Below are 15,186 nucleotides of genomic sequence, written 5' to 3' on the forward strand. Positions count from 1 at the left end.
AATGTAACAAATCAACATTCACAGCACATTCCTGGTATTCTAAATCGTCTCACTAACAAATATAAAAGGCGCAAAGCAAGCTCAGTGCTCAAACCTGAAAGTGATGCCATTTTACTGGCACGGCTCCCTACACGCCGTATTAAAGATATTTTTTGCGCTTGAAATTCCCGTGCAACTGCGCATGTCGCATCCGTGTTTGTTGGACCCGCGCATAGTTAGGAAATTTGTCCGACTAGCTCAAGCGCAATGATAAACCTTGATATCTCAGTCAGTGCATCACCTCAGGCATCATCTCAGTCAGTGCGTGTGCCACGAAATTATCATCATCAGCATTGGCTCGAGCGTCTTCGTCTACCGTAGTTTAAGCCAGCCGTAACTTGTGCGTGTGGCACGAACCTGCCGTACCGTAGCCATGGCAACCAGGCGACGCCACAAGGCGCGGCTCTGCCGAGCTCCCCCAGCTGCGCATGTGCCGTGACGTCATTCTGGCGCGTCTGCGCTCGCCGCCCGAGAGAAATATATAAATTAATAAACAAATAAAACAAAACGAACGTTCTTGGCAGGGCAGGAGGCAAACCCGGGTACCCACGGTGCGAAGGCGAGCGTCATAACCACTGCGCTATACACCCACGCTTGCAGAACGTGCATTTATGGTAGCCATATGGTTGCATTGTACTGACGATTGCAACAGAACTTCCATTGGAAGAGAGAAAGATAAAGTTAGAGCGGGAGAGAGGGAGATAAAGAAAAAAAAGAAGGGGAGAGAGAGAAAGAAAGAGAGAGATACAGAAAGAAATACAGAAACAAAGAGAAAGAGAGAGAGAGAAAGAAAGAGAAAGTGATATAGCCTAGCTACAACCAAGAGACGCAATCAATCGAACAGCTTCGCTGTGCCTTGAGCTTTGTGCGGCCTAATGCAACCTTTCGCCTTTTTTTAGGTTTCTACAGCCGCGCTCTATGTTTTGGAGCTTTTGCTATCTCTCATTCCGTTCTTTATTTCCTCTTCCCATTCTTGACGTCTTCTAAATATGTTTTAACCCTTCGAACCTTAAGAGTAAGTAGGCGTTGCGCTACTTAGGGTTGCAGCTGCCAGCTTGCTTCTGCACCGTTATTCCTTTTTTGTATCGCTGAAAAGTGAATTCACTTTTGTAGCCTCCCGAAGCTCCCATAAACAGTGAAATAAACATAAAAATGTGCCGCAAGTCCCCTGAACTGGTAAAAGCGACTAAATCACTTTATCGTCGGCAGCGGAAAAGTGCGCTCATTTCTGGCAACTACCGTTTGTGCGGTGCTGCAAGAACGGTAAAGGTTGTGCAATACTTTTTGATCTAATACGCGAGAACAGGCTATTGTTGCTCCTCGCGCTGAGCCCATTTAAAATCTGCATTCTCAGTTCTCACTTCTATGCCCCACTTGTCGGGCAGTCATCTTCACTGCTGTTTTTTGTTTCGTCACCCTTTTAAAATTGTTGTTGTATTCGATATGTGCTTGATATTGTTACGTAAAACGGCACAAGGCGGGACTATTTGCACTGTATTTACAGTATAAGAGAGACACAGTAGCCAAGATGGTGGACAGCCACCAGCACCAGAGAGAACCGTCTTCTTCGTCGTCTGCCCCAGGATGAATGTCTCTCGCGTAGCATTACCCCCGGCGGTGCAAGCGCCGTCTCGGCGCACTTCACACATTGTCGTTAGGAGGAAGGCGGTAGGCTTTCAGTCTGCTAACGTGAACTATGTCACTGGGAGCGATCGCCGGCGGTAAAGTCGAAGAGACGGGAACAATCTCGTAGGTGACGTCCGTGACCTGGCGGACGATTCGGTAAGGACCCGTGTATCGAGATAGCAACTTTTCGGATAAGCCAACACGGCGGAATGGACACCACAGGAGAACTAAGGCACCGGGTGAGAAGCGAACGTCGCGATGCCGGCTGTCATAGAGGCGCTTCTGGGTCGCTTGCGAGGCCAACAGCCTAGAGCGGGCGATCTGACGAGCGTGATCGGCACGAGCGATGGCATCACGTGCATATTCGCTAGGCGGCGCGGCAGCAGCCGGTAGTATGGTGTCCATCGGTAACGTTGGTTCACGGCCAAAGAGCATATAAAAGGGTGAATAACCGGCGGTATCGTGACGCGAGGAATTGTACGCGAAAGTCACGTAAGGGAACGCCAGGTCCCAGTCACGGTGGTCAGATGAAACATACATTGAGAGCATGTCCGTGAGGGTGCGATTTAGTCTCTCGGTGAGGCCATTTGTTTGGGGATGGTAGGCAGGGGTCAACTTGTGCTGCGTTGAGGAGGAGAGCAAGAGATCGTCGATTACTCGTGATAAGAATGCGCGGCCTCGATCTGTGAGCAATTGGCTAGGGGCGCCATGGTGCAGAATAACATCGTGGAGCAAGAAATCGGCAACGTCAGTAGCAGTGCTGGTGGGGAGTGCTCGAGTGATTGCATACCTGGTCGCATAATCGATAGCAACGGCGACCCACTTGTTGCCGGATCGTGACTCGGGAGAAGGACCGAGAAGGTCCAAACCAACCCGGAAGAATGGTTCGGTCGGGATGGAGAGCGGCTGAAGCAGTCCAGCCGAGGGTGCGGCAGGACGTTTCCGACGTTGGCATTTGTCGCAGGAGGTCACGTAACGTCGAACAGACCGGGCGAGACCGCGCCAAAAGAAGCGGCGCCGGACACGATCGTACGTGCGGGACACACCAAGGTGACCAGCAGTTGGTTCGTCGTGAAGCTCACGCAGTACCGTTGAACGCAGCTGTTTAGGCACAACGAGAAGCAGCTCAGGGCCATCTGATTGGAAGTTACGACGGTAAAGTGTGCCATTCACGAGGGCGAACATGCGCAGTGAGGCGTCGTTAGGTGCGGATTCCAGCCGATCAATGAGCGATCGCAAAGCATCATCACGGCGTTGTTCGTCACCAATCTGGAGAAACTGAGACATAGACATAACGCAGGGGTTAGGTTCGATGTCCGGTCCCTCTGGTTGGTCAACAGGGTAGCGGGACAAGCAGTCCGCGTCCAAATGGAGGCGGCCAGACTTGTAGGTAACTGAGTAAGAGTACTCCTGAAGGCGCAGCGCCCAACGACCAAGTCGTCCAGTAGGGTCCTTCAGTGAAGAAAGCCAACAGAGAGCGTGATGATCGGTGACAACACGGAAAGGGCGGCCATACAAGTAAGGACGGAATTTCGAAACCGCCCAGACAAGGGCAAGACATTCCCGTTCCGTAATAGAGTAATTGCGTTCAGATTTCGATAGGAGACGACTTGCGTACGCAATAACACGGTCAACGCCTTGTTGGTTTTGGGCTAAAACTGCACCGATGCCGTGACCACTAGCATCTGTGCGCACTTCCGTTGGAGCAGCTGGGTCAAAATGGGCAAGAATAGGTGGAGTCGTCAGGGCAGCGATGAGCTCAGAGAAGGCGTCAGCTTGTAGAGGACCCCAACAAAACGGGACGTCCTCTTTGAGTAGGTCAGTGAGTGGACGTGCGAGCGCCGCAAAGTTTTTCACAAAACGGCGAAAGTAGGAACAAAGCCCCACGAAGCTACGAACGTCATGGACAGAACGTGGAACGGGGAAGTTCGTGACAGCGCGTATCTTTGCTGGGTCCGGTCGGACACCGGAAGCGTCGACGAGGTGGCCCAGGACAGTAATTTGACGAAGGGCGAAGTGGCACTTCGAGGAATTTAGCTGGAGGCCAGCTCGTCGGAAAATTGCTAGAATGGTCGAAAGCCGCTCAAGGTGTGTTGCGAAAGTGGGGGAGAAAATTATCACGCCGTCCAGGTAACATAAACACGTCGACCATTTAAATCCTTGAAGCAGTGTGTCCATGATTCTCTCAAACGTGGCTGGTGCGTTGCAGAGACCGAAAGGCATGACCTTGAATTGGTAAAGGCCGTCAGGGGTCACGAAGGCGGTCTTCTCACGATCCAGGTCGTCTACAGCAATTTGCCAGTAGCCAGATCGAAGGTCCAGGGATGAAAAGAAGGTGGCACCATGGAGGCAGTCGAGGGCGTCGTCAATACGTGGAAGAGGGTACACGTCCTTCTTGGTGATTTTGTTGAGGTGCCGATAATCAATGCAGAAACGCCAGGAACCGTCTTTCTTCTTTACTAATACGACGGGAGAGGCCCAAGGACTAGAAGATGGTTCGATGATGTCTTTCGCAAGCATTTTAGCCACTTCTTTTTGAATCACTTCGCGCTCTGATGCGGACACACGGTAAGGTCGACGGCGAATGGGCAAAGAGTCGCCAGTGTTGATACGGTGGGCGACAATCTTAGTCTGGCTCAGGGGTCGATCACGAATGTCGAAAATGTCGTTGTATGAGGCCAAAACCCGGCAAAGAGCGTCGGCCTGGTCAGGCGAAAGGTCTGATCCAATCATGCTGCGAAAAATGCTGTCATCGGAACTTGGTGACGGGGAAACTGCAGCTTCCGCAGGTGCAGTTATGGCGACAACCTCGACGTCATAGTCTGTTATCGCGGTGAGGTGGGCAAGCGACATCTTCTGGGGCAACACTTGGGGGGTCAGACCAAAGTTTAGTAGCGGGAGGAACACACAGTTATCAACTAACGTGGCGATGGTATGTGGCACAGTAATATTGCGCGTCAGGCGGACGTCTGTAATCGGAGAGACGATATAGTCGCCGTCAGGAACGGGAGGGGTCGATGACAAACACACGTACGTGACGGCTCGCGGTGGTAGGCGAACAAAATCGGTGGGGCTTAAGCGGCTGACGGGCGTATCGCAGGCATCTGATACAAGAGGAAGATCGAGGCAGAGCGTTTCAGAAGAACAATCAATTAAGGCCGAGTGTGCCGAAAGGAAGTCAAGGCCAAGGATAAGGTCATGGGGGCAGTGAGCAAGGACGGCAAAAAGGACAACAGTGTGACGACCGGCAATGCTGACACGGGCGGTGCACATTCCGATCACTTGAACAGCACCACCATCGGCAACACGTATTGTCTGTGTCGTAGACGGCGTCATAATCTTCTGCAGGCGGCGGCGTAAAGGGGCGCTCATTTGCTCATTATAGACAAGTGTGCGCCAGTGTCGATGAGGGCGGTCACAGGAACATTGTCGACTTTGACTTCAAGAAGGCTATGGTGAGTGGGGAGCGTCAGTAGAGGATTTGCAGTGGACGATGGCATTGCAGCTTCACCTCCATAAGCTGCACTATCTAGTTTTCCTGCGGCGATCGTCCAGAGAAGGAAGGCGAGGAAAAGCGGCGAGGCTGCGGAGAGCGGGATTGGCGGCGTTGCGGCGACGGGGAGCGGGAGAAGCGGCGAACAGGAGCAGTGGCGTCAGATGGAAGAGGCTCGTGGGAGGACGACGAGTAGTAAGTAGGGGAACCAGCGGCTGGACGTCTGAAAGGAGTAGGGTACATGGAGGTCTGACGAGATACGTAGGTCCAACGGCGACGGCAATAACGAGCAATGTGCCCGGCCTGATGGCAGGAGAAGCAGATGGGCTGATCGTCGGGCGTTCTCCATTCCGCAGGATTGCGGAAGGAGCCGGGAGACGTGTAGGAGCGTCGAGTGGGTCCAGAGGAATAAGGCCGAGCGTCAGGACGGGTCAGTGGGCACGCTGATGGAAGGCCAAGATTAGCAAACTCCTGCCTGACGACAGCTTCGATGAGGGACACCGATGGCTGCGATGGGTCACTGGCGTGGGTTGTAAACACAGGGGGTTGAATAGGTGCAGGACAGGCGGCTTCAATCTCGCGACGAACAATGCGAGTAACGTGGTCACAGGTGGGCGGCTGGCGAACGGCATCACACGATGAAGTTGCAGCCGTATTGGGCAGCCGGGTGAATTTCTGGGTAATACGGCGGCTCTTCGCGTGTTCAAACCGCCGGCACTCTTTGATGATTGTGTCGACGGTATCAACGTTGGTATAGACGAGCAGGTTAAAAGCATCGCCGGCGATACCTTTGAGCACATGAGAAACCCTCTCGGACTCAGACATGTGCTCGTCAACCTGGCGGCAAAGAGCAATAACGTCCTGAATGTACGAGACGTATGACTCGGAAGATGTTTGTGCACGAGTTGCAAGTTCATTCCGCGCAGCAAGCTGCCGACCAGTGCTGTCACCGAAAAGGTCACTGATCTTCTCTTTGAAAGAGTCCCAGCTGGTAATTTCCGCCTCGTGCGTCTCGAACCACACCCGCGGTGGGCCATCGAGGTAAAAAAGCACGTTGGCGAGCATAAGGGTCGCGTCCCACCTGTAGCCGGCGCTGATCCGTTCGTAAAGGTTGAGCCATTTGTCGACGTCAGCCCCATCCTGGCCGGAAAATACGCCAGGATCACGAGCAGGAGGCAGAACGATGTAGGTCGGAGCGACGGGAGGGGCAGGGGGTGAAGACGATGTGCCCGCACCGACTGACATGGTCGCAAGCGTGATGAGGCAGCCGTTGCGAAGCTCCGTGATCGAAACAGGGAACTACCCAGCACTTCCACCAAAAAGATGTTACGTAAAACGGCACAAGGCGGGACTATTTGCACTGTATTTACAGTATAAGAGAGACACAGTAGCCAAGATGGTGGACAGCCACCAGCACCAGAGAGAACCGTCTTCTTCGTCGTCTGCCCCAGGATGAATGTCTCTCGCGTAGCAATATAATCATTACGCAAGAGTATTCTATGAATGCTGCTAAAAGGTCGATTTGTTTAACTACATAGTTTTGATTGAATGCCCAACTTGGTAGCAGAACAAGACAGATAGACTGTGCAATCAAGTTCCTTGTAGTTATACAAGTGAATCATGTGCTACAGTTCTACAATGTGCTGCTGGTACCATACCATGGACCCAGGACAATTAACTGTCTCTTGTTCAGAGTGAACGTTGAGGGAATTCAAGAAAAGCTGGCATGTCTAGCTAAAGTGACATTTACAACGGCGTGATTTGTTTGCCCAATTATCAGCGTTTTGGACGTCGGTACCTTTCACAGGACAGCGAGTTTAGATTCGAGGGCGTAAGAGACAATCTCAACAAAACCAAAGCAGACTTCGTGTTCTAGGGTACGAAAACCTATTGGGTGTCCTAATTTATTAGCTTCTATTGAGATCAAAGCGCAACGAATAAATAGGGGGTGTACGCATTATATGCGCAAGCATGACTTCCGTACTTTCATTTATTTTTATTCGTCTAGTTGGGACATTGAGGATATTGCAACCTAAAATCAGTCTTGCTCATAATAGGAGGACAGCTTAGTTCCTTCCAAAATCGTGCCCATATGTGAACAGTATGTAATTCATGTCATGCAAATCTCATTGTTTGTTTTTACTTATGTAAGAGTACAATTAATAAAGAATTCCCCACTGAAATTGTGATTGGCTTCCTCGTTTCCAGTTTTTCGGCTTTTTCATTGAGTTTTTATTCCTCTCTATATTTTTATCCAGAGGAACCACAGGCTGGAGCGGGAAACAGCCGTCGTGAGTGCACTATATGATCTTTTTCAGCTCCTCGCATAATACAGAGAAATAATAATTGACACTTCCCACTTTGTACCAAATGATGCACCCTGTAGTCACTATATGTATACACTACAAATAGACACACATTTTTTTCAAATTGGAACACTGTAACTTTTGCGCAAATATTTCGAATTCAGCACAAAATGATTACTACATATTTGAAGCACACTATTCAAATTTTAGTTTATTGAAGAAAATAGAACAAGATAAAAGCGTGACAGCATCACAAGAATCATTCGGTATCGCTTTAAACCTTGTTTGAAAAGATTGATCGAAGCATCTTCAATCATATGGCAAATTTCCTTGGCTGATCTGGAAATTCAGATCAGCCAAGGGAAAATTACAAATAACAAATAGGTTCGTTCTCGTACGTGATCACCATCTTTTCAAACTTCAAACGAGAGTAGGTACTATGTTGTGATTTTTTTCACGTTGCGCAATAGCCCAGCACCTACGGCACTGCGCTGCTCAGTTCAAATCGCGTATTCAATCTTGAGTGTCGTATAGAAACAAAATGCAAAAATACTCGCGTGCCATGCATTGGGTGCTGGTTAATGAAACGCCGCTGACGTAAATTAATTATCTGTCATTCACTATGGCGTTCCTTATAATGAGATTGTGCTTTTTGCACGTAAAGTCGTAGAATTTTTTCATAATGCTTTATTTATTTGAACTAGGTTCGCATGTCTCATGCTCAAAGGCCAGCCGTTCAAGAAGACCAACTTCCCTAGCTTCATGATTTTTATGTGGCCACCTTTACCATCGCTGTACTAATAACGACGCCCTTCACCTGCCCCTCTACAGGAGGCAACCAACAGGTCAAGGGCTAAATAAGATCTCTGATGACCGATATTTGAACACGCTATCACGGGTGAACATTTCTTTAGATATTGCGTAGTAGCATATATAGTTTTATTTACTGAGTGTTCACAAACATTGTAATGCTTTTATACGTGTTTCTGCCTATTATGCTACACGTGCTAAAATCATTCAAGAAGGGGCAGGAAAGAGAGGACAAAACACGTATTATCTGCATAACCACGCATGCGTATGGTCGACTAGGATGAGCCTAAACGAATGAAGATCTGTGGTGTAACCCGTTACGTTAACCAAGTCTCTAAAATTTGCGAACTGGGAATGTCACAAAAACCACCAAAACTGCTTTCAGCAGACGAGCGCGAACACAAGAATCCAGGTCTTTAGTATACGCAAGGAAAACAAACTACCTTTCGCAGAAGCCATGCTATTCCTTCAAATTATGATGTCCGAGAGGCCATTCATTCCTGCATGGGTCATCCACTAACTTTAAGCATCGCATAGTAAAAGAAGAAAATTCACGTATTTCAAAAATAGTTTTGTAGCTCACGAAAACGCTTAGCATGCAACAAATAATATTGACGATGGTCAGGAGCGCTCTGATTTTGTGGAAGCATTGGGGCATATTACAGGGCTGCCTAGCTCGTGCAGTTTGCTTGCAGGGGCTTAGATACGTGGTGCTAGCAGCCTGCGTTTACCATGTGGCAAATAATCGATAGTGAGGAAGCTTGTACTTTCCAGTGCGAGTGATATAGCTCATGCACATCCGAACATACCAAAAACCGTAGAAGACAGAGTTCCCTATAGATATGCAGACTTGCAATAATCAACAGTAGGAACTAATAATTGCCTATAAAGCCAGCGTTATTGACAAGGAGCCATAGGGTATCATTATACATTATAATAAAAAATATTAGAATTTTAAGTGCCAGAACCACAATCTCATTCTGATGCACGCCGTGCGGTACTCCAGAATAATTTAGACCTGCTGGGTTACCTTAAGGTGAACCGAATGCATGATTGACGGGTATTTTCGCATTTGACCCCCATCGAAATGCGCTGCCACAGCCGGGATTTTATCTTGCCACCTCGGCTTTAGCAGCCCAACGCGAAACCACTACGCCAGCACGACGATACTAAACGTCATATCAAAGGAGCATCATCTAATGTAAAGGCCCATCAAAAAAGCAACAAGAAAAAGTTACTCGTGTAACGCGAAAAAAATAGGTGATAATGGGTGAGTTGATGAATATGAGCAATTAGTTTTTTTTAGTTGACGATAGAAGAGATAAAAGAAACGTAACGTTCGCACGAGACAATCTTTGATTCATGGTTTTTAAATAGCTGGAAAACATCGACTTTAACATTGTAAATATTTTTACAGAATAAAAAGTCTGTTACTGGGTCTCCAAGTAGCTTGTATAATTGCAACATTTCTTCGCCATAAGTCCTTGCAAACTTCAAAATGTAGAGAATGCCAACGCTGCAACTTAGTGCATGAGCAGTTACGGTATTATTTGACATAGCTGATATTTACAAGGTGTGCCGTTCTTCCCTAATAGGACCTGCTGTTGGAAGACCTTCTGGTAACATGGGTAAGGATTATTGCTTTTTAAAAGGGGTGGGCCAGTCAATTACCCAAAAATATTATTGTGATAAATCTTCGGTACCACAAAGCCGTTTTGTGACGACGCATGCAAGGAATATCTAAAGCGATTAGACAAATGTGGACAACCAAACTGTATGCGAAAATGCTTGTTTGAGTTCTGGTAGCACTTAACAGCGCCTCCATTCGAACCACAGGTAATTTCTAGGATTAAAGCGCGCAGGCTCACTCCGTCCCGCATAGTACGAGCCTCGCATACCTTTCGCGGACAACAGTTTTACCTCTGTGCAGCCGAACAAAATATTCGTAATGTAAGAAATGAGGACAAAAAAAAACTATGATGCACGGAGAGGCGAATTATGTCTGCACCAGCTTTTTTCACTTGAGCGGGACAAGCCTAAGTTTCTACTGAATGTAGAGCGCACAAGTTTCTATTTATGAAGAAATGAAGTTACCTACAACGTTTGAAGCAACGTATTGACTGGTAGATAAGAAGCCAGTAATAAGTTTTCCAACACTCCTGAAGAAGGTGAGCCCTGATGCTGATAAAGCAGGCTCTCAACTCCTTATTCAAATAACTCTGTTACTGTTCATAGAGGTAAATATACGCACTAATAATAAGGATTGTTTGCCGCATTTGTAATTTGAAATTTACAAACTTTTTAAACACTTACGAAAGCATCGAGTAAGTTCTTCGTTTTTTTCTGTTATACAAATATTACAAAAGTCACTTTCGTGGGCAATCCTGTCCAGTAGGTGAAGCCCAAAATAAATTAAACTCCGCCAGAAAATTCCGCACATAGATTTGGCACTAACTACGAATGCTTTTTCTGAAAGGAAAGAAAGGCATATGTGGCCTACGTAAACTTTCAGTACAAGCTGTATAATATAGCTTAGTTTTAGAGTTTTCATTTCCAAATAAGATAACATTTTTCAATTTTCAATATCTAATAATAGAGATCTCGTATCCTTCAAGCTAATTTATGTACCAAATAGTGCTGTTGTGATACTCTCCAGTATAGTGTCGTGTCCAGCAAATTTTAATTTCTTATAATAGCAATTCCCAATTATTTGCTCACAGTCCCTTGATGTTCATAAATAGTTTGAGGTACATCCTCTTGGTGGCTGCGACTACTTGATTCTGTTCTTTAATGCTCTTTGCAATGAACTGAAGGAACAGCAGTTGGTCTCTCTGTAACGATTTTGCGTACCAGTTACTACCGTTTTGAGTACGCACCATCGATTTTAGCAATTGTGTAAATGAACTCCCGATAGAACACTCTTCTTTAGGCACGGAGATTCAGTTTATTGCGTCGTACAAAAATGACATTGACTACAAGCTTTTTCCCCTGCATCCAGGTATGTGGACGAGAAGGTCACTTGAAAAAAAAAACATGTTCTATTTAAACAAAACAACAATGCCTTAACAGTTTGCTCTTTTTATTTTTGCATCGATTGATCTGTGCGTGTATGACAAATGAAATCATAGACGCTTGATTTCCTGCTTTACACAAGTACTTTTCACAATGGCCTCGTACTATGACTCAGCATACGCGTATTTTCGTACAGTAAAACATGTTATGAAACGTTTCTGAGTTAATCTTTCAAACGAAGATGTGAGAGTGCGGCTGCCGTCACATCTCAGCATGGAAGCAGTATGGTTTCTGTGTGTGTGTGTGTGTGTGTGTGTGTGTGTGTAGGAGCGCTTAATCGTTTTATGGCTTGGCACTCTCATTGCTTCGTTGAATGAATATAGCATATGATTATTTTTGGAGGCTATTTGTAAAAATAGGCAGATGTGGCTACCGTGATTTCTTCTTGTTTTGAAGAACCCAACGCGGTTTTTATTGTTTATAACGTAAAAACTACGTCTACAGATGCTACAATGAGTAGGTTAATGACAGCGCAGCCGTAGACTAAGTTTAGGCTATCAAAGTGTAAATTTTTCATTGACAAAGACAAGGATGAGAATATTATTGTCCAAAATAAGAAGCGAGAGATACCCTGAGATTACACTGATAATGATGTGGGCTTTCCTTCGCTGAACACTTGTTCTAGTAGAAAAAGTTGAGAGATATGTAAGTATTATTACGTGATTTGAAGGCGCAAGCATGAGGACTTGGCTAAGTTATCATCTTAAATCAAAACTTCACTTTAATCCACCTTGCTTGACGAAGCTTCATCCACTTTAATGTACCTTAATCCTACCTAATCCATTTTATCCCACTTTATTACACCTTAACGCACTTTGTTCCACCTTAATCCACTTTATTTTACTTTATTGCACTTTGATACACCTTGATCTAACTTTAGGCGTGGGCCAGGTCATTTATTGGGTGTGGGCCATGGCGTCTCGGTGACGTGGCCCAGACGCCATGGACGTGAAGCATGTCCAGCGCCGGGAACGTGACGTCATCACTTGGTCACGTGGGTTTTGGTACCGTCGGATGTTGAAGCCGGAGGGTCGCTGGATTTTTCGCTTCATGGGGCCGATAAAACTTTCGCCATAAAAAAAAGCAGATGATTTGAGAGAGCACTTGTGACAGGAAGACACGACTGCGACAGCTTCACAAGCGCAGGAAGCGTGCTCAAGTCTTGAGATGCGGGACCACATTACAATGGCTGCAACATTCAGCGTAATTTCCACGAGAGCCTGTATCATCCATGGAGCCAAAAGAATAAAGTTCACGGTTACACGAGCCGGAATTCAGGAGGAGGAGAAGGAATAAACTTTTATTGTATAACCAGCATTTTGTGATGGCCGAGCCTAAGCCTCCCATGAGGGGACGTTGAGGGCTTGTCTCGCCGCCGCCTCACGGGCGTGCTGTGTCGCCCAGGTTTGGTCGTCGAGGGCGGAGCTGCGCAGAGCCTCACGCAACCTCGACGAGAGGGTCGTGCATTCAAAGACACCATTTTATTTTTATGAAAGGCGGCTTCTAAGTTCCGTATCCATCACAGAAGAGCAAAAACGTTACGAGGTGCCCATTCACTGTGGATAATGCATCCGATATAGGATGACACTGTTAACCTTCCAAAAACCTTGCGAGTACCAGACCATCACTGCAAACAATGTAACAGAGACTTCAAGTAAACATCCCCCACGCGTCACATCAATCACGTCTAGTGGAGTTCAGCTACTGTGCCGGATACCGATCCTCATCAGACCATCTACATGTTGCTATATTAAATGCACATTGAAAACCGAAAATTCCGAAATTGAAGCACGAGCGTTCTTTGAGTTTTGCGTTTCAAGAGACACAAACCGAAAACGATTCATGCCGAATTGGTGGCGGCGTGCAATGACAGTCACCGTACAGTGCCACTAGGTCAGCATAAATCTATTTGGCACTGTGTCCCTTGAAATGCAGAAAGCGCACAGCAGCTCGAACTTTCATTGATGATTGAAGCTACCATTTTGTTTAATTGCCCTATCAGTGCGGCATGATGCTAAGAAAAACAATCTTTATATTGCACAAGAACTTGAGATAGGTGCCTCCAATTTTAGGGCCTATTATGTGCACCTATTCAATGTTCATGATACCCATAATACAAACTTTCTAACGCACCCTGTACAACATTCTGTTATAATTTGTTTTGCAGTCGGGTCAGATTTTTTTGTCCACCGCCGCCATACTGGTGTTCCTATGTCAGACAACTGATTTGTCCATAGTGACATGTGCGACTGCTAATACCGTCTTCGTCAACCAATGACATTAGATTTATTTATTAACAAGTTTGTGAGTCTTACTTGTTAGGACCTCACATCGACATCTATCCTTCTGATCGCCAATATTTGCCCTATTTTTGTGCCAACTCTTTCAAACACTGTAGCACATGTGAGCGTTTCCTATTCTACAAGTGCGATACTGCAGAAACTTACGACTTAAATGTAGTGCACATAGCAGACTATACAAACTATACTGTATTTGCTGTGTGCCTGCCACTGCCTTCAGAAGAAATTCAGTATAGTGATCACTTTTTGCGTTGTAGGCGTTACCAGCCCAAGGTAGTTGCTGAGAGGGCAGGTTGCGCTATATCCTAGTGGCCCGTCCGGCGTTCAGCTTCGTGTTGATGGATCCTCACTCATGGTGGCGAGAAAAATATTCGGTATTTCTGCTCTCCGCCGTGACGCCAGCACCGAGTGACTGCTTCGTTACCGTTGAGCACCACGTAATCCATTCTGCGATCGTTCTACGCAATGATCCAACATTAAATGGTCTGCAAAAACCATTGGATGTAAGTAACACCATGTCTTCTTCCTGGGATGATGTGTTAGAGGTACATAGAACTTAAGACATGTTCCATCATTTTGGGGATCCGATTGTTTGAGTAACATTAGGAAGTATGGAAACATCCAGTAGCATCTCCTTTTGTTATAGCACCCTGAGAGCTCTTCTTGATCGGGAGAAAGTTAGACCAAATAGCCGACATGGAAGACTGAAACGTAATGTACATATTTCGAAGAATATACTATCGATGCGTATCAGTATGCATGCTTTTTTTAAAAATAGTAACCATGTGTTCTCCTATTAGTATTTGACACAGCTATATTACTGACGCGGTGAACGTCATATGACGCGGCACACAAAACGTACGTAAATTTACGGGCAAAATACGAGAGTGTGCTACAAAATACTTATGGAATATGACAGGCAGTGGCACTTTTTAATGCACAGCGATAATTACTTTGCTAATAGCAAGTGTTCAGTTATGGTAGTTAATGTTCAAATACTCATAGTTGGACGCAGCGCAAGTAAGAGACACCAATAAGAAGAAACGACAAGCTCGGCGCTGAACTAACGGCTCAAATTTTATTGCGAAAAAGGAAAATACAGAACTATACACTGACCGTATCACGTGATCCCTAATTTAATGTCAGTGGCAAGAAAGCAAGGCCGACAACATCTACGCAAACCAGGCAGACAGGTCCTCCTTTTTGTTCATTAAAATCTACTCCTCATCCTCCAGGCAGACAGCAATAACGGCTTCAGGTTAAGTAGGAGCGAGAGCCGTTTAAACCAAACCTAACATACATGTGCCGTCAACCCAAATCTGTCGAAGATACTTCACACCCAAGCAATAATAGTGATGGCTGGCTTACACGAGTGAAACCCTTCTTTTTCATGGAAAGGCATCCATGGCTCCTCTAGATACCTTATTCTGATTCCATTGTTCTCTGCCTCATTTTCAAAAATCTTGTCTGATTTGCCTTTCTTGCCATTGCTTGCAGCTAGCTGGCTTTTGCTAGGGAATCAGGGGGGGGGGGGGCGCTA

This window comes from Dermacentor silvarum, chromosome 5 (genome assembly GCF_013339745.2).
Source record: "Dermacentor silvarum isolate Dsil-2018 chromosome 5, BIME_Dsil_1.4, whole genome shotgun sequence".
Classification (NCBI taxonomy): domain Eukaryota; kingdom Metazoa; phylum Arthropoda; class Arachnida; order Ixodida; family Ixodidae; genus Dermacentor; species Dermacentor silvarum.